The sequence below is a fragment of the Mustela erminea genome, chromosome 2 (assembly GCF_009829155.1).
Source record: "Mustela erminea isolate mMusErm1 chromosome 2, mMusErm1.Pri, whole genome shotgun sequence".
In the NCBI taxonomy this organism is placed as follows: Eukaryota; Metazoa; Chordata; class Mammalia; order Carnivora; family Mustelidae; genus Mustela; species Mustela erminea.
The window spans coordinates 82,797,336-82,818,871 of NC_045615.1; the positions used below are offsets into that span (position 1 = coordinate 82,797,336).

The following is a 21,536-nucleotide window of genomic DNA, read 5'->3' on the forward strand; positions in this document are numbered from 1 at the left end:
ACCTAAGATCCCAGATACCACGACTGGCTACTCCTGGAACCAAGCTGGCACTGGGACCTCAAATCCAAGCAAAATTTGGCCCATCTCTCTAGATGCCCAGAAATTCATTTCAGGTATTTACAGTGATGTCCGTGGCACCGCAAAATGAAGGACATAGCTTCTGGCAGAGAAAGAATCACACGTACACTCTAACCATGGAGGGCTTGACCTGTGCCCTCAGCAAATACGACATCAATGTAAAGAAGCCACAATTTCACCTGAGCCACCCCACCTAAATGTATTTGTCTATCTCTGTGTCTCTATACCAGTGTTTTTTCATAAACTTCACTGTGACAAGTAAAAAAGAAAAAAAAACTACAGTAAAGACAATGTGAGATTAGAGTTAAGATACATAAATAAATTAGTAGAATGGAATGGAGAGCTAGAAATAGACCCACAAAGCTGATCTTCCATAAAGATGCAAAGGAAATTCAGTAAAGAAAAGATAGTCTTCAACAAATAGTGCTGGAACAATTGGAAATCCACATGTGCACACGTGCGTGCGTGCACACACACACACACACACACAAAAGAACTTTGACTTATACCTCACACCATACACAGAGATTAATCCAAAATGGATCATAAGCCTAAAATCATAAAGCCTAAAATCATAAAAATCCTGAAAGAAAACACAGGAGAAAATCCCTGTGACCATGAATTAGGCAAAGATTTTTGGATATAAGACCATAAACACAATCTACAAAGGAAAAAATTAGTAACATGAACTTCATCAAAATGTTAAGCTTTTGTTTTTTGAAAGCTTTTCAAAAGTTAAGAGAATGAATAAAAGCCACAAAGTGGGAGAAAATATTTGTAAATCAAATATCTATAAATGACTTGTACCCATAAGTATAGAGATGAACTTAAAGCTCAACAGTAAGAACATTTTTAAAACTCAATCTTAAAAATGAGCAAAGGTGGGGGGGGGGCACCTGGGTGGCTCAGTGGGTTAAAGCCTCTGCCTTCGGTTCAGGTCATGATCTCAGCATCCTGGGATCGAGCCCCACATCAGGCTCTTGGCTCAGCAGGGAGCCTGCTTCCTCCTCTCTCTCTGCCTGCCTCTCTGCCTACTTGTGACCTCTGTCTGTCAAATAAATAAATAAAATCTTAAAAAAAAAAATGAGCAAAGAGGGTCACCTAGGTGGCTCAGTCAGTTAAGCATCAGACTCTTCAGCTCAAGTCTTGATCCCAGTGTCATGAGTTTAAGCCCTGCATTGGGCTCCACACTGGGCACGGATCCTACTTAAAAATAAATAAATTAAAATAAAAAACAAAATTAAGCAAAGGATTTGAACATACACTTCACTCAAGAAGATACACAGATGGCAAATAAGAATGTGAAGAGATGCTTAATATCATTAGTTGTTGGGGCAACTCTAATTAAAACCACAATGAGATACAACTATATACCTGTTAGAATGGCTAACATTAAAAAGACGAAAGACTGATAGTATTAAGTGTTGGAGAGGATGTGGAAAAACTAGAATTCTCATACAGTGATAATATGAATGTAAAATGATACAACCACTTTGGGAAATGGTTTGGCAGTTTCTTAAAATGTCAAACATCAGGGCTCCTGGGTGGCTCAGTGGGTTAAAGCCTCTGCCTTCGGCTCAGGTCATGATCTCAGGGTCCCGGAATCAAGCCCTGCGTCAGGTTCTCCGCTTGTCAGGGAGCCTGCCTCCCACTCTCTCTCTGCCTGACTCTCTGCCTACTGTGATCTCTCTCTCTGTGTCAAATAAATAAAATCTTTAAAAAAAAAAAAAGTCAAACATGTGCCTGCCATATAATACAACCATTCCACCCCTAGCTAACCAGCCAAGAGAAATGAAACATGACCATACAAAGATTCAGACATGAATATTCATAACATTTTTATTTGTAATAACCAAAAACTAGAAATGATCCAAACACCCAGTAATAATCGAATAGATAAATAAATGGTAGTATATCCATACAGTGGAATAAATTTAGCAATAAAAATAAACTTATTATTTGCAACAACAAGAATGAATCTCAAAATAATTATAAAATCTCAAAATAAGTGAAAGAAGCTAGACAGAAAAAGACTAATGCTCCATGATTTGATTATGCAAAATTCTTAAAAATGAAAACTAATCTCCACAACAAAAGGCGTATCAGCGTTTGCCTATCAGGTGATGGTAGTACAGAAAGACACCAAAGGGACATAGGAAATTTTCAGGGTGATGGGTATGTCCATTATCTTGATTATGGTGATAGTTTCACTGGTATAAACTTATGTAACATCTTATCAAATTTTCTACTTTAAATGTGTCCTTGTATTGTTTATCATGCCTTAATAAATGTTTTTAAAAGCCATAAATCAAATGAGATATAATCATAGATATGAATAATGTTCACATAATCACAATAATATAAGCACCAAGTGTTAGTTTAACCAAAATTGTGACATACTTTTCTGAGTTGCTGAAGGCTAGGTTATTTAATTTGCATTTGCGGGGGGCTTTCTCTAGTAAAGTTTTGCATCTCTTTATTTTTTTTACTTTTTTTTTTAAAGCACACTACAATAGTTAATTTTATTTGTTTAAGGCTCATATTGCAAGCATTAAACCAAGCATCAGCTTTGATTCTGTGAGCCCAGATTCACATATCTAGGAAAATAAGAGCAAACTATGATCCATGTATATGGATGAAAAACTAAAGGCTCACAATTAATTACATTGTAGTTTTAAATTTCTACAGCCTAAAAGCCAGGATTCACAGATCTTTTACGTCTTTCTTGACGTCCCACAAGATACCTGCACTTTTCTTGAGCTGGGCAACTTCATCATCCTTCTGCTTCTGTAATCACACTGGTTAAGCCCCAAGTGTTCAGATTACACAGAAAGCTCAGAAAGACTTCATTCTGAATGCCATATATCGCCTCACCATTGTTGACACTGGATGAATCCCGGATAAATTTTCCAACATGGATTCAATGAGATCAGCCACACTTAATCCAATAGCCCAGTTGGTATATCCTTTTAGCCTGATGACTTCTTAGGCACTTTCCATCACCACCTTATACACTTCCTTCCAATTCTCACTGTCATCTGTTCCCATTTCTGGATTCAGTTCCTGAAGAGAAACGTCTACCATATTCACTCCACTCCACACAGCCACAATTGAATCACCATGTTCTCCCAAAATACATCCATGGCAGCTGCTGGGATGAATGCCTAGTTTTTCAGCCTTAAAATAGCAAAATCTAGCAGAATCCAGATTACACCCACTTCCAATCACACAGTTCTTGGGTAGTCCACTTAGTTTGCAGGTAACATGTGTGAGAATATCCACTGGATTGGAAACCACAATTATGATGCTGTCAAGACTATACTTGACTATCTGCAGAATAATGAATTTGAAGACATTAGCATTCCTCTGCACCAGATTGAGCCGGCACTCTCCCCCCTGCTGGCGGACTCCCGCAGTCACCACCACAATCAATTGGCAGTCACAGAGTAATCTTTATCTGCCACAATTTTAGGTGTCTGAAGAAATAAGCTCCCATGTTGCAGATCCATCATTTCTCCTTCAAGTTCATCTTCCAAAACATCCACAAGGGCAAGTTCATCAGCCAGGGACTTTTCCAGAATGCTGATGGAACACGCCATTCCAACTTGTCCAATACCAGTACAGTGATATTGTTTGGGATGACTGCCTCTTCTGCAACTGGCGCTATCAGTTTTTCCTTAAGAGTTTGTGCCCAGAGAGAACCTGCTGGGAGAGTCGCAGGAGGAAGACAATGTTACCTGCCTGCTTCTCCTTCAGCGCAGGATCTGCAAGGAGCATTTTTACATCTCTTTTTCATAGTCACTGGTCATTTGAGATTTCTCCTTCTAGGAATTGCTTATTTGTGCATTGTGCCCACTTAGATTGGCTTTCCTGTCTTATCCTTGTTGCTTTGCAGAAGTTCCTTGTGTATTCTACATATTATCTCTTTATTGGCTAAATATGCTGTGAAACTCTTCTCTCAGTCTGTTTCTGGCAGCTGACTTTGTCTAATGCCTTCCCCTTGCAGCCCACTCAAATTTGTCAGTCCAAAACACTGGGCAGGTCACAACTTCAATCAACTTTATTTGTTAGCTATGTCAACCTTATCACTCACTGCTCTCTTGGAATTTAATATTCTGAATATAATATCTTAATACAAAATATCTTAAAGGGCCAACAGATTGTATAATATCGAGGATTTATCAGTGAGTTTGCCTAAAAAATGAGTTTGTTCCTGCCAGAAGAGTTTATATATAATTTCAGAAAGTAGCAGGCTATGCAAAATGGTGATAAGAGAAATACTCTGTTTTCTTAAACTTAGTCTACTCCCCAAAACTTCCCCATATCCACTTATTTATTTATGATGCAGTCAAGTGCAATGGTAAGCCTTTCAGATGACAAACATGATTTCAAATCCCAAAGCCTCCATTTTCTGTGTTTAATGGTGTTGGTAATATCTACCTTGCAGGACCTTTCAAGGATGGATCTGATAGTGTATGTAAGTGCTGACTTAGCAAATACCTAGCCCACAGCTAGTGCCCAGTAAATAGTCGCCATGATTATCACCTGGTGCCCTTCCCCAGCCCGTTCTCCCTTGTAACCTGACAAAAAAACCCTTCTACCTATCGTTTAAAGCTCAATTCAAAACACATCTCTTCCATAAAACTCATCCCCACATCAGTACAAGTCAAATCTAGCATATCACTGCTTAAACCACACTTTCACTCCAAAATATTAATCACTCTCATCTCTGTGGTCTCAAGCAAACCACTCATTTTACTTGTATTTAAGTGTCCGAGGATACTGCGATGAGCTCAGTACATGACTTTTTACTATAATAAAGTGTGAACTTCCTGAAGTCAGAAATAATTACCTAGGTCACCCATTTTTAACACAGTGAAGGGTTTTCTTCTTAAATAAACAAGCAAATAGGCTAAACACATTATATAGATACAAATGAAAAAGGGACCAAAGAAAAAAGAAACAATTTTGACTATCTTTATACTCACAGGTGGAGGGTGATACCTGGGTGGCTCCATCAGTTAAGCGTCTGCCTTCGGCTCAGGTCATGATCCCAGGGTCCTGCGATCCAGTCCTGCATCCGGCTCCTTGCTCAGCCGGGAGCCTGCTTCTCCCTCTGCCTCTGCTCCACCTGCTTGTGCGTGTGCTCTCTCTCTGATGATTAAATAAATAAAATCTCTAAAAAACAAAATCACAGAAGAAGGAAGGAGAAAAAAGAGGGGAAGGAGGAAAGAAGGAAGGTGAGGCAGGGAGGGTTGGGGAAGAAAAAAGAAGCTTATAGAAAATTTGGAATATTATGATGTCCTACCACATTATCCCTTTGCAAAGTTCAACTACACACCCCATATGAATTTCATCAGTAGAATTTCTTTAAATTGCTTTATTTATTTGCTTATTTATTTATTTATTTACTGAGAGAGAGAGAGAGAGAGAGAGCGAGCAAGCACAAGCCAGGAGAGTCAGGCAGAGGGAGAAGCAAACTCCTGGCCAAGGAGGAAGCCTGATGTGGAGCTCCATCCCAGGACCCTGGGTTCATGACCTGAGCCAAAGTCAGACACTTAACCAACTGAGTCACTCCAGTGCCCCTAAATTGCTATATTTAAATCAACATGTATCTATCATCAATTAAAGGCAAAATGTCTGTCCCTTTCTTTTTTTTTTTTAAGATTTTATTTATTTATTTAACATAGAGAGAGATCACAAGTAGGCAGAGAGGCAGGCAGAGAGAGAGGAGGAAGCAGGCTTCCCTCCGAACAGAAAGGCTGATGCGGGGCTCTATCCCAGGACCCCAAGTTCATGACCTGAGCTGAAGGCAGAGGCTTTAACCCACTGAGCCACCCAGGCGCCCCAGTCACCTTTCCTTTTTAATTTTATGTAGAATTACAATTTAAGTTTTATGTGAAAGTTAGAATCAATTTTCTCAACAAGTCATTGTGAAAGCCCACATAGTGAGAAACTTTACTTACATGTGGAAACTTTCACTTCTGGGTGAAAATTAAGTGCTTAATTAAAATGAACTTTTATGGGCTCCCTGTCTATAACACCTGTCTTTCTAAAAAGGGTGTCAGATATTGCAACACCTATAGTGTGAAAGCGATTCCCTGGCCTAAAATATTCCAATTCTGATTTCATGATGAAGGAATATAGAAAAGAATGAATGTATGATTCAACACTTTAAAAATGTGATTTAAACTTTAAATATGCTTTTATTGGGGCGCCTGGGTGGCTCAGTGGATTAAGCCGCTGCCTTCAGCTCAGGTCATGATCTCAGGGTCCTGGGATCGAGTCCCGCATCGGGCTCTCTGCCGGCAGGGAGCCTGCTTCCCTCTCTCTCTCTCTCTGCCTGCCTCTCCATCTACTTGTGATTTCTCTCTGTCAAATAAATAAATAAAATCTTTAAAATAAATAAATAAATAAATAAATAAATAAATATGCTTTTATTTTTGCTCCAACTTTTTATTTCTTAAGTAAAATAAGGCATGTTACATTTATTTAATATCCACATACCTACTTCCCAGTGGCAAACTCATTTTTAAAAATTAAAATTTAAAAAAAAAATTTTTTAATTTAAATTAAAAATGAGTACCTGTTGGGGGACCTGGGTGGCTCAGTGGGTTGAGGCCTCTGCCTTTGGCTCAGGTCATGATCTTGGGGTCCTGGGATCAAGCCCTGCATTGGGCTCTCTGCTCAGTGGGGAGCCTGCTTCCCCCTCTCTATCTCTGCCTGCCTCTCTTCCTGCTTGTGATCTCTATCAAATAAATAAACAAAAATCTTTAAAAAAATGAATACCTATTATTTATACATTATTCTTATCTTTTGAATATTTCCTGGTTGTCTATTTTGACAAAGAAAAAATCACTCCAAATTGAAATGGCTTAAAATAGCAATCAATTTGTTATTTCCCATGGCTTCTATGGATCAAAGATTTAGGGAAGCCTCCATCTGGGTGGTTCTGGCTTGAGGGCTCTGATGTATTGCATGTGTTATATGATGCCTTAGAACTTTCTGGGGTCTTAGAAAGAATAGCCCTATCTCTATCCCTTAGATCTTTATCCTAAATCATCTTTCTCTCTCTCTCTTTCTTTCTTTTTTTTTTTTTTTTCTCTTTTTTAAGAGAGAGAAAGAGATTGGGGGGAGGGGAGAGGAGAGGGAGAGAGAGAACCTTAAGCAGGCTCCACACCCATCATAGAGCCCAACACAGGGTTCAATCCCAGGACCCTGAGATCATGACCTGAGCCAAAATCATGAGTTGGACACAACCAACGGAACCACCCAGGCATCCCTTAAAGCCCTTTTAAAATTTGAGAACAATTTGCTTTCTACAAAGACTGCTCTGAATCCTTTGAATTTTCTGTGAATTCCATTCAAAACTAAATAATTAGTTCATCAGTCCATTTTCATTGTAGTTTAGGCAGCAAGAAATACCAGATCATTGAGTTCATCAGCCACACAGTCTGTGTTCCACATTTACATAGGCAAGAGTTTCACTAAACTTGCTGCCAGTCCATAACAAAGGGAACAAGGATTCTCTTTTCTTCAGCTTCCAATTATGTTTTCCTCACTTTGCTTTAAGTCCTCACAGACAGACTTCTTGAAGCCCTTTAGGCTTTTGCTAACACTCTCCTTGAGTTCCTTCCAGCTTTCAGTAACAACCTCCCTAGGTGCTTCAGGATTTCACTTAATAGTCTCTTCCTAAAGGATTCTGTCCACATTATGTTTTTATCATGTCAGCACTCCATTTCTGCATCAAATTCTGCTCCAATTATCTATTGCTGCATAATAAATCACCCCAAAATGTAGTTGCTTAAGACAACAACAATCATTTTATTATCTTTCATGATAATGGGTCAGGAATTCAGAAAGGGATTGGCTCATGGTTCTGGCACACTCACTCATTTGCATACAGTACCCAGTAGCTAGACTGGAACAATTCAGAGGTGGAACAACTGAGATGGCTGGACATAGATCTCTCTCCATGCAGATTCAATATTTCTCTCTGCTCTCTGCATGTAGCTAATTTGGATTTCCTCACAACACATGTGTATGGGGCAGGGTGGGTACAGGGATTGGTCAGTTTACATAATCTGACTTCACCCTGAACAATCATCCCATGAGAACCAAATAGAAGCTTCTGGTGTGTTCTTAGCTCGTATCAAGCAAAGTCACCTCAACTACATTCTGTTAGTCAAGTAGTTGCAATCCAACCCAAATTCAAGGGAAGGGAGAGAATTAGACTTTTTTTTTTAGAATTAGAATTTTTATGGGTTCTGAAAGTACATGAGGCTAGGGAGTTATTTTACAACCATTTTCTTTTTTCAAAAATACAATCTGCTACATAATAATACTTTTAGGCTTTGTTCTGTAAGGTCTCTTTGTCTAGCTATTTTAAGCAAGAAGTAAAATAAACCATCAGCCATTGAAATAGGATCCCAATTAGGGCTAGAGGGAAGGGAAGTCATTTAACACTTGGTAACCAGTATTTGGGGAGTTTGTTTGTTCGTTTGTTTGTTTTTAACCATGACTTCAAAATTGTGGAGCTAAAACCCTGATTACTATATGAAATTAGGTTTTCAGTATATACTTTAAAAGGAAAACTTTTTTCTTGAAAATGTCTACATATGAATACAATTGTTTTGTTATTCTTCACCTATGAAATGCTAGACTATATTGCTATCGCACACCTTAATTCCTCTACAATGAATAGTACAAAATATCAAACATTTATTTCTCCATTCATTTTTCACACATGCAGCACCATTTGTAAGGTTTTCTTTTAAATAGCTTTATCAATACAACAAATAACGGCTGGTTTGTGGTGTTAAAACTCATTTTTATATATTTTATATTTATATTTTATATATTTTATATATTTTTTTCAAAACATCTTTTACAGTGACCAAATTGTCCAAGTGAAAATTGTTATTTTTTTATTGGAAAGGAATCAGGTTTGGCTTTTTTTATTTTTCAATTTAACTTTAACCCCTCACATGTATGTTAACATGCTGGAAACTTAAGAAAGATTATATTTTCAGTGATTACAACTCCTCCAAATGTCAGTACATATTACCATAAGCACATAATTAGGAGAAAGACAAATATATGAAAATAAAGTGTAATAAGCAGTTTAATACATCTAATACCATATATACACGTTTATAACTCACTCCTGCTTTAAAAGAGGTATTAATAAGATGATATCATATCCCCTAGAAAGAATGACCCATCCATCACACAAAGTATGATGTGTGATTCTGTGGCAATTTGGGAAAGCAGGCCTTCTTGATTCACTCCTGCTATTCATACAATGTCCCATGTGCCTTTACAACTGAGGAAAAGACATAATCATCAGTGTGAATTTCCTTATCTCTATATCTGAGTAAAGTGTCTTTTGCTTGAATTGAATGAACACACTCTGGATTTTTTGGACAGCCCAGTTCCAAAGGTTGTGTTTCCTAAGTGTGTTTGTATGTCTTAATTTTCGATGGAGAAAATCTAGGTCTTCCATGTTAACAACTCTAGCGAGTCTATGTCAATACATAAACATCAGTCCAGGTGAAAGTATAACTTGGCAGCATTGCAATGAAAGGTGCATAAATTTTGAAGTCAGAAAGACCAGTGTTCAAATCCCTACTGACTCACATATTATCTCTGGGATCTTAAGCAAATTCCTTCTCTCTGAGCCTTTGTTACCGTGATTGTATTGATGCTTGCACAGCAAGTGGGTATTCAAACCCACTGAATTACATGTATTAAATACATGCAGTTCTTTGATTATTGATCATACCCCCAATAAAGCTGTTTGAAAAATAGTATATGGTATAATATCCTTATCTCATAAAGTAGATTTGGGAGATAGAAGCAAGAATATAAAGTGCACATCACATGAGTAGCTCTGAAAGCTGTTTTTTGGTAGTAAAAGTTTAGCATTAATTTACTTGGATTCTTGCAAGGTTCTAGGAAATGCCAAGAGAAAAGAGAAGGAAGTAGAAGTATAACTGGACTAGAGAGCGTCTTTCCTTAAAATAACTTTACTTTCCTTCAAAAGTAATCGAATATATTTCCCTGAGAAACAGAGGCTTAGGGGACATTTTAGCTTTAGCTCTATGAGAACAAGACCCAGATTCCAACTCCAGTCTTCCTATGTTGACTTCTCAGTGTTCATACCCATGCTAATGCAAACACATGAAAACAATTAAACAGCTAAATTCCAGCCTGGCTTCTCAATACTATGGCTTATTTAGCTCTTAGCAGGGGATACTGCTGTGGCCAAAAAACTGGTTTACCACAGAGTGATTTCTGCAGAGAATGCAAAATCATATCAGCAGGTTTGTTACAAATCATATCTTGGCAGTAGAATAAAGGTGGAATATTCACTTGGCAGCGTGTATGTATACCTCCTGTATGACCACGCCTACCCTAGAAGATTAAAGTGGAAGATTAAAAATAGCCTAGATAATTTGGGTAAGAAGAACAATAATAAAACCTGCTGTTTATTCATGGAGAAAATGGTGATGGTTTGAGTATCTATAATATATGAACACAATTAGTTTGAATATTCAGTTCTCATTTATATTTACAGATAATTTTATCATTATATTTACAAGGGATTATCTCTCTCTCCACTTCCTTTGATCTGTTTTGACAGATAAATTTAATATATTTATTATTGAGCTGTTTTGACAGCTCAATATAATATAGTATTGGCAGAATCAAGATCTTCTAAAGACATTAGTCTCTACCCCTAGTCTCAAACTTTCACATTTAAATCCAACTAAAAATATAAGAGGAATTTTTTAATTACTGTAAACCAAGATAGAATCCTTTTTAAAAGGTGCAGCAGTTGAGGGGCACCTGTGTGCTCAGCTGGTTAAGCCACTGACTCTTGATCTCAGCTCAGGTCATGATCTCGGGGTCCTGGGATGGAGCTTTGCTTTGGACTCTGCACTCAGCAGAAGTCTGCCTGAGACTCCCTCTGCCCCTCCCCCCTTCTCTATCTCACCCTCTCCCTCCCTGAAAATAAATGATTTTTGTTTTTAAAGATACAACAGGTAGAAGATCTCTAGATTATCAAGATAGCAAATCATTTTTAATCATATAAAAATTATACATTTCACATCTAGCTATCACAGAGCAATGAGACATTACTGTGAGGTTTAAGTCTGCAGAAATGATAATATATCCTAAAGTTTTATACATCATATGTGTGATTTTTCATGCATTATAAAAATAAATATGTGATGTAAGCAAAGGCATTTGTCTCTAGGTTTTGAAAATAATTGCTTAATAAAAATAGAAATGGAAGGAATAAAATATTATGAACATTTAGAAAATCAATAGGGACATATCCTAAAACTTTCATATTAAAAATATTGGAAGAATCTTTCCTCTGGAAATCTCAGATTGTGAGAGTTCAGCATATTCAGAACCATAATTTTATAATTCTGTATTTTTCATGTCAAGATACTTTTAAGTAAGTTACTTTTCAAACAATTATATTCTTCTCTAAAATAAAACACATAATTTCTGGGTCACCGGGGTGGCTCAGTGGGTTGAGGCCTCTGCCTTCAGCTCAGGTCATGATCTCGGGGTCCTGGGATTGAGCACTGTATTGGGGTCTCTGCTTGGTGGGGACCTGCTTCCTTCTCTCGCTCTCTGCCTACTTGTGATCTCTGTCTGTCAAATAAATAAAGAAAATCTGAAAAAAAAAAATAAAATCAGATTTTGACCCCCAAAGTCATAAGAATTCAGTGAGAATGTGGAAGAAAAAGATCAGATAGTATATGGCCAGGTCTGAGATGTAGTGGGTACATGAGAAAAGATTCCAGTATTTTGTTCCTAAATCACAAGTGAATCTAGGACTGAGGCATGTTTGTCTGGACCAATACTGTAAAGGAGGCTGTTGTATCTACTATGGAGAATTGTTAGCTCTTTGGGGCCACTGCCTCTAGGAGCTTACAGCAAACCAGCTGGTGGTGGGCCTGGGGCTGCTGTTGGTCAATAGGGCAGGCAGTTAGGAAGAGCTAAAAGCAGAGTGGAGAAATGCAGGTATGAACCGGAAACTGCTGGCGTCTTAGCATCTGTCTACACTGCCTCTAACCAATGACAACTTTCCAAGTATAATGACTACTGCTTTAGTCTCTGCCTCCCAAATCTCCTACAGCTTCACTTAGGGTCAACTCCAGTCTAGAATCATACAGAAAAACTAAGTTCACAGCATGAGCAAGTTTACCATGGAAGGATGTAGTATAAGAGATTAGACTACTGAGAGAAAAAGCCATAGTTAGAGAGTGGTTTAAGTGGGGATACACAGAAAGGAACGAAGAAGGCATTGTAGAACAAGCCACAGAACAACCAAAGACATAAATATGGAATCAACACGACATGGATAAGAGTCCAGAACGTGGAGGAGAGCAGGAGGACACAGGTGCTAATTTAGTTAAGGAAGCCATGTGATGGAGGACACAAATGCCAATTCAAGCTTGCAGATGTGAGTGCCGGGTGGTGTAGTCGGTTAAGCATCCAACTCTTTGTTCCTGCTCAGGTGATGATCTCAGTGTCCTGAGATCGAACCTTGCATCTGGTGCCACACATGGCCTGGAGTCTGCTTGAGTTTCCTTCTCTCTTTCTCTCCCTTTGCCCCTCCTTCACGAAAATAAATACAAAAATTCTTCAAAAAAAGTTTACAGATAGAGTTAAGTTCTTGAGGAAATTACTAATGATGGAAGTTAGGGGAAGATCAACATAAGCTTAGAGTACGAAATGATTTAAAGTGCAAAGAGGCTCACAAGGATCACTTAGATGAAAACATGGGCAAGGGTAAGTGACAAAATGACAGAGAAGAAAGAAAAAAATCTAAAAGCTTATTAATTGACAAATCAACAGAACTTAACACCAACCAAAAGGCAGAACTTCTAGGGGATGAAACATTGGGTAGCAGTTAATAAAAGAATGCTTTCCCTGATTTATTCTATTGACATACTTGGAACTATGATTTGGATCTGTGACAACTGAGTTAAGATTTATGCACTAGAACTTTTTACCACCAACTCTACTGAAATATATAAGGCAACTGAGATGAAGTAGCTTCCCCAGTTGTCTAGACTGTCCCCATTGCCCAGGATGGTGTTTGTTGTAGTCAATCCTAACTATCTTAGGTCAGCTTCCCATGGACCGTTTTATTTCTGGTGTAGAAAGAAATGAAGATCACCCATATAAGAACAGAGACTATTTTATTCAGAGTTTGCTGTGCCAAGGGAGTCAGTCATCATCTCCTAGGTTTGGCAAAGATGCAGAAGCAGGCAGGGAGCGGGAAAGCTTATAGTAAGAAAAAAAAGGAAGAGCATCAGACATGCTTTTATTGGAAGTTGTTGGCATAGAGAAGATGAAGGTAAACTACCTAGAAGCAGAGCATACTCCCTGATGGGTTCAAGAACATACCTGGCTTTCTCTGATTGGTCCTGATTTGGAAGTAGTGGCAAAAATAGGAAAGTTGGGGGTCATTGACCAGTCCTGACTATTCTGGGCCAGTTGCTTCAGAGGTCTGGCGCAGCTTCCTGGGCTTCTAAGTCTGAGTTCTATTGTCATATGTGATCTGACATCATTCATTTACATAATTAGCACTCTCACTGGGAATAAAACTGGATGAGAGTTCACTGTTTTTCATTAATTCGGTACCTTCACAGATTTATATATCTATGGGTTTCACTGCCCAAACTATATAATTGTGTTTAACTGCATGAAAAACACTGATTATCATGGAAGTCTTCCAAGAGGAAGAAGGTAATTATTGTGTTGAAAGAGGAGTGCATTTCTCACTTCATCTATAGTAATGGTATAGTCTTCCTAAAACACAACTCTCATCATGTCATAACTCAATTCAGAAGTTTATAATGGTTTCCTGTTTTCAGCCACCTTTGCATAATATCAAATTTCACCATCCATTAATTTCTCAGTTATTATGTGCCTATAACATATTAGGCATTATGTTTGAATGTTGGGGTCATAGCCTGAATAAAAAAGCCAATAATTAATAAGTGATGTTATAAATACCAATACAGGACATTGTGAGAACACAGAGGAGGAAAGTTAAAAGCAAACTGAGGGTTTTGGGGTGGGGGGTGTTGAGGGGGAAGGAATGGGTTAAATGGGTGATGAGCATTAAGGAGGTCACTTGTAGGGCGCCTGGGTGGCTCAGTGGGTTAAAGCCTCTGCCTTTAGCTCAGGTCATGATCCCAGGGTCCTGGGATCGAGCCCTGCATCGGGCTCTCTGCTCAGCAGGGAGCCTGCTTCCCCCTCTCTCTGCCTGCCTCTCTGCCTACTTGTGATCTCTGTCTGTCAAATAAATAAATAAAATCTTTAAAAAAAAATGCTTAAAAAAAAAAAAGAAGGTCACTTGTGATGAGTACTGGGTGTTGTATGTAAGTGAAAAATCACTGAATTCTACTCTAGAAACCAATACTACATTATATGTTAATTAAATTGAATTTAAATAAAAATTTGGAAGAGTGCCTGCCAAAAAAAAAATGCTACCAGGATACTTCCCGCCTCCACCCAAAGGCAGAAGGCAACGCAAGCCCAGGCTGTTCCAGCCTCCCACACAGTAGTAGGAGACTGCTGCTATCTTCTGGCCCTCTCCACCCAATGGCAAAGAATAACCCAAAAGTGATACTCCTGCCTTTTCCCTCAGTAACAGAAGACAGCCTCAGGAGGCACTCTCTTCCTGCAAAAGCAGAGCCTGAGCAGAAAGCACACTGGCACTATCTGACCAAAAAACAAGCCAAGTGAAATGTTCTCCATCTTACAGGTCTGACATCCCCCATCACTATCTCCTGACACTGGAAGGCCCAAGGAAGTACTTTCTGTTTCCATAAGTGCCACAAGCAGGGACCAAATGGGAGCTCCAACAGCAGGAAGAACAAAACAGACCAGAATGCATTGAAAGCATTCTGAAAACTAAATGTCACTGGATTCGTAGCAACAATGTCCACAATAGCCAAAATGTGGAAGAAGCAGAGATGTCCTTCAACAGATGAATGGATAAAGAAGATGTTCATATATACAATAATATTACTCAGCCATTAGAAAGGATCAATACTTACCATTTACTTTGATGTGGATGGAACTGGAGGGTATTATGCTGAGCAAAATAAGTCAATCAGTGAAAGACAATTATATCGTTTCACTCATATATGGAATATATATATGTATGGAATATAAGAAACAGTACAGAGGATCATAGAGGAAGGGAGAGAAAGCTGAATGGGAAGTCATCAGAGAAGGAGAAAAACCATGACTTAGCACTAGGAAAAAAACTGAGGATTGGTGGGGGGCAGTGAACGGGGGTTGGAATAACTACTTGATGGACATTAAGGAGGGCATGTAATATGGTACGCACTGGGTGTTATACACAACTGATGAATTACGGATCACTGTATCTGAAACTAATGATGAATGTTAGCTAATTAAATTTAAATTTAAAATAAATAAGTAAAATAAAATGTCATTGAAGCTACATTAAACATAAGTAACCTAGAACTGGGGTGACTGGATGGTTCAGTCAGTTAAACAACCGACTCTTGATTTCAGCTGAGATCATGATTTCAGGGTGGTGACTTTGACCCCCACATCTGGCTCCACACTCAGCAGGGGAGTCTGTTTGAGATACTCTCTCCCTCTTCCATTGCCCCTCCCCCTGTACTCTGTCTCTCTTAATTAATTAGTTAATTAATTAAATCTTAAAAATAAATAAGCCAGAGCCACATACTAAAACTGAAATAAGGTGACTGCAGCTAAGAGAAGATTTAAATAGAACCAAAAATCTTCTAACATAATATCCAAAACGTCCAGGACACAATAAAAAAATCACTCATCATTGAAAAAAATGGGAAAATCACAACTTGAATAAGAAAGGATAATTGTCTGCCACCAAAGCTGAGTTGAACGAGAGAAGATGGAATTATCTAAGAAGATTTAAAAGCAGGTATACAAAAAAAGTGCTTGAATGAGCAATTACAAAATCTCTAAAAACAAATGAAAAGTAGAAAAATCTCAGCAATGAAATAGAATTTATTTAAAGAACCAAATGGAAATTCAATAACAAAAAAGAAAGAAAGAAAGAGAAGACTCACCTTACTGGATGGGCTCAATAGTATATGAAGATGATAGAGAACAGAATCCTTAAACTTGAGGACAGATCAGTAGGATTTACTTAAACTGAACAACAGAAAAAAATAGATTAAAAAAAAAATGAACAGAGTCCCAGAGATCTTTGAGACATTAACAGAAGGTCTAACATTTGTATCATTGCAGTCCCAGAAGGAGAGGAGAAAGACTGTGGGGCTAAAGACAGTGTTCAAAGAAAAAAATAGCTGAAAACTTCTCAAATTTGGCAAAAAGACAGAAACATAGAGATTCCAAAAGCTGGACAAACCCCAAAAAATATAAGTGCAAGCAAATCCATGCCAAGACACATCATAATTAAACTTCTGCAAACTAAAGACAAAGGGAAAAAAAAATCTTCAAAGCAACCAGAGAAAAACAACATATTACCGTATGCCTATAAGTGAACACCAGTTCTAATGACAGCAGGTTTTTCATCTGAAACCATGGGGGGCCAGAAGGAAGTGCACAACATTTTCAAGGGCTGAAATAAAGAACTGTTGACATCAATTCTATATCTGGGAAACTGTTCTTCAGAAATGAAGAGGAAATAAAGATATTCATAGGAAAAAAAAGTAAGAGAATTTGTTACTAGCAGACCTGCCATTAAAGAATGGCCTAAAAAACTCTCTTCAAACAGATAGGCTATAACAGAAGAAGGCTGGAATTTTGGAAGGGAAAGAAAATCAAATGGATGAAAGCTGAGTAAATATAATAGACTATCCTACTCAGGGATTTTTGTAACCATTTTTGATGGTTAAAGCAAAAACTATGACACCATCTAATGTGGTACTCAATGTATGGAGAGGAAATACTTAAGACAATTGTATTTTAAAAGTGGGGAAGCAAAGAGACCTAAATGAAAATAAGGCTTCAATACGCCTTTTAAAGTGGTAATACAGTGACATGTAATAGGTTGTAGTTGGTTATGTATTTTACTATAATAGCTAAAGCAATCACTAAGAAAACTATCCAAAGTAAAATCCTCAAAGGCACATTTAATAAATTAAAAATGGAATTCTAAAATATGTTGAAGTAACCCAAAGAAGGCATACTGGTCTGACTTACTAGAAAAAAATGAAACCAAGCTGGTCAAAATCATCTTAGTTGGGCCCAGCCAACCTGTAATCATGTGAGAAATTATTTTTTAAATGCCCTTTTTTTAAAGCCTTTGTATTTTTAGAGCAGTTTTAGATTTATTTAAAAAAAAAAAATTGAAGAGAAGGTACAGAGATTTCCCATATGCCCCCCATCCTCACATGTATAGACTTCCTCATTATCAACATCCCCCACCTGAGTGGTAGATTCTTTTTAATAAGTGTGGCTTTACATTGACACATTATAATTACCCAAAGTCCACAATTTACCTTAGAGTTCACTCTCAGGATTGCACATTCTACGAGTTTGGACAAATGTATGATAACATGCATGTATCCATCATTATAATATCATACAGAGTATTCTCAGTGTCCTAAAAATCCTCTGTCCTCTGCCTATTCATCTCTCCCCCAACACACATACAGCCCTGGCAGAAAATAACCTTGTTGTTGTCTCCCTGGTTTTGCCTTCTCTAGAATGACATAGAATTGGAATCATCCAATATGTAACCTTTTCATATTGGCTTCTTTCACTTAGTAATATGCATTTAAGTTTCCTCCATTTCTTTTTGTAACTTGATAGCTCATTTCTTTTTTGCTCTGAATAAAATTTCATTGTCTGGATGTACTACAGTTTATCCATTTACCAAATGGAAGACATCTTGATTGTTTCCAAGTTTTGACAATTATGAATAAAGCTGCCAGAAACATCCTTGTACAGGTTTTGTGTAGACATAAGTTTTCAACTCCTTTGAGTTGAAATATCAAGGAAGACGACTGCTGGATCTTATGGTAAGAGTATGTTTAGTTTTGTAAGAAACTGCCAAACTGTTTTCTAAAGTCATTACAGCATTTTACATTCCCATCTGCGATGAATGAGAGTTCCTATTGCTCCACATCCTTGTCAGCATTTGGTGTTGTCAGTATTCTGGATTTTGGCCATTCTAATAAGTGAGTAGTGATATCTCATTGTTGTTCCAATTTTCATTTTCCTGAGGACACAGGATGAGGGAGTACTTTTTTGTATGCTCATTTGCCATCTGTATATCCTCTTTGGTGAGGAATCTGTTTGGGGTTTTGACCCATTTTTTAATGGGCTGTTTATTTTCTTATTGTTGAGCTTTAAGAGTTCTGTCTATAGTTTAGCTAGCTGACCCTTATCAGATGTGACTTTTGCAACTGTTTTTTCCCTAGTCTGTGGCTTGTCTTCTAATTTTCTTATTGTCTTCCACCGAAGTTTTTTCACTTTTTATTTTATTTAAATTCAATTAATTAACATACAATGTATTATTAGTTTCAGAGGTAGAGGTCAGTGATTCATCATCTTATATAATACTCAGTGTTCATGACATCTTGTCCCTTCCTTAATGAGTTCCAGCTTATCGATTCTTTCTTTTGTAGATAACATCTTTGGTGTTATATAAGAAATGCTATTTTAAGCCATTGCAGTTTTTGAGTTATTTGTTATGCACAGTAGTTAACCAGTATTCACCTCAAAAGCCATGACTAAAAAAAAAAAAAAAAAAAAAACTAAGTTTGTTTCTGTTTTGTTTATCTAATTACCTAAACCTAAAATCTAGGAGTCATCTTAGTGTCTTCCCAGTCCTTCATTTATTTTATTCTTTTGGCAAAAGAGACCCTCTGAAAGATTTTAAGCAGGGGGGAAATATGATCAGATTTCTACTTTAAGAAGATCTATACCTACAGTTCTCAAAAGCTGGCACAAGAAGCTCTAGGGTCCCCAGCACCATTTTAGAAGGTTTGCAAGGTCAAAAATATTTTAATAATAATACTGTGTACTCCCATTCTTTTGTGAGTATATAGTGTACACTCACAGAGATGACATGATATGGGCATCCCAGCAGATTGAAAGTAGAAATAGATATATGAACCCATCTGTCTTCAATTAAATCAAACATTACAGAGACTTGCAAAAATATTTTAAATGCTACTCTTCTTACTAAATTTTGTATAGTTTTGTAAAATGTATTTTTAATAAAAATATTGTTAACATGAAATGAGATTTTTTTATCTTAAAATTTTTAACTTAATTTTTAAATTCCTTGGTGTTAATTTCTAATAGGGCAAATACTACTGTCATGCATATAAACAAAAGCTTTTTCAAATCCTTAATAATTTTTGAGAGTGTAAAGGATTCTTAGAGACAAAAAAAAATTTGAAAACTGCTTATCTAGACTACAGGAAATATGGTAGATAATTTCAAAAAATGCCAGATTATAGACAAATAAGAAGCTAGGCTGGATAATTTCAAAGTGAAAGGTATGCTAACATAAATAATAGTAATGTGGGTGGGTGGGAAGAGATGAGTAGAAGAGAGAGTAAGGAGATAGAATCAAATGGGCCATTTCTAGCTTAGAAAATTATCCACTTGATAAACTATAACTTGTTCTGAAAGCCAAGGTCTTCTCCTCTGTCAAAACTTTATTGATGTACCCAAGTTTGGTGTCACCCATGGCCTGATATGGAACTCCATTCATATGTCTGATCTACCAGTTACAATCATTTGTCTAATATGCCTGTACCCTCATGTAGCAAAGGCCATCCTAAAAGGGAAGTATATTTCAATATAGGTGTACCTCTATTTCAAGAGGCAAGAAAATTCTCAAACACACAACCTAATCTTACACTTTAAGGACCTAGAAAAGGAACAACAAATAAAACCTAAAGTCAACAGAAGAAGGGAAACAATAAAAATTAGAGCAGAAATAAATGATATTAAAACAAAACAAAACAAAAAACAGTAAACAAATCAACGAAACTAAGAACTGGTTCTTTGAAAGAATTAATAAAGTTGATAAATCCCTAGCCAGACTTATCAAAAAGAGAAGAGAAAGGACCCAAATAGATAAAATCATGAATGAAAGAAGAAAGCTGACAACGAACACCACAGAAATACAAACGATTATAAGAGAATATTGTGAAAAATTACATGCCAACAAACTGTACAATCTGGAAGAAATGGACAAATTCCTAGAAACATACAATCTACCAAAACAGAAACAGAAGGAATCAAAAATTTGAACAGACCCATAACCAGCAAAGAAAATGAATCAGTAATCAAAAATCTCCCAACAAAAGAAAGTCCAGAGCCAGATGGCTTCCCAAGGGAATTCTACATTTAAAGAGTTAATACCTATTCTTCTCAAACTCTTCCAAAAAATAAAAATGGAAGGAAAACTTCCAAATCCTTCTACAAGACCAGCATTACCTTGATTCAAAAACAAGATAAAAACCCCCATTAAAAAGGAGAATTATATTCCTGATGTACACGGATGCAAAAGTTCTCAACAAGAACTAGCAAACTGAATCCAATAGTACATTAAAATAATTACTCACCACAAACAAGTGGGATTTATTACTGGACTGAAGGGTGATTCAATATTTGCAAATCAATCAACGTGATATACCATATTAATAAAAGAAGGGATAAGAGCCATATGATCCCCTCGATAGATGCAGAAAAAACATTTGACAAAATAAAGTATCAATTCTTAATAAAAACCCTGGACAGAGTAGGTATAGATGGAAAATACCTCAACATAATAAGAGTCAATTTATGAAAAACCCATAGCTATTATCATCTTCAGTGGAGAAAAACTGAGAGATTTTCCTTCATGGTCAGGAACAAGACCCCTTGGGATGGGATGTCCACTCTCATCATCAGTATCTAACATAATACTGGAAGTCTAAGTCTCAGCAATCACACACCCAAAAGAAATAAAAGACATCCAAACTGGAAGAAAGAAGTCAAACTTTCACTATTTGCAGATGATATGCTACTCTATGTAAGAAATCTGAAACACTCCATCAAAAAATTGCTAGAACTAATATGTGAATTCAGTAAAGTTGTACTATATAAAATCAATGTACAGAAATCTGTTGCATTTCTCCACAACAGAAAAATAAATTAAGGAATTGATCTCATTTACAACTGCACCACAAACAGTAAGATCCCTAGGAATAAACCTAACCAAAGAGGTAAAACACCTCTACTCTGAAAACTAGAGAACACTTATGAAAGAAATTGACAAGGACACAAAGAAATGGGAAGACATTCCACGCTCATGGATTGAAAAAACAAACATTGCTAAAATGTCTATACTACCCAAAGCAATCTATACATTTAATGCAATCCCTATCAAATTACCATCATCATTTTCACAGAGCTAGAACAATTCTAAA

The 21,536-nt window shown here is 37.0% G+C and overlaps 1 pseudogene; it reads right to left on the reverse strand.

The window, feature by feature from the left end:
- Window positions 1–2,781: 2,781 nt before the first annotated feature.
- On the reverse strand, window positions 2,782–13,662 carry LOC116582303 (annotated as a pseudogene).
- Window positions 13,663–21,536: the final 7,874 nt, after the last annotated feature.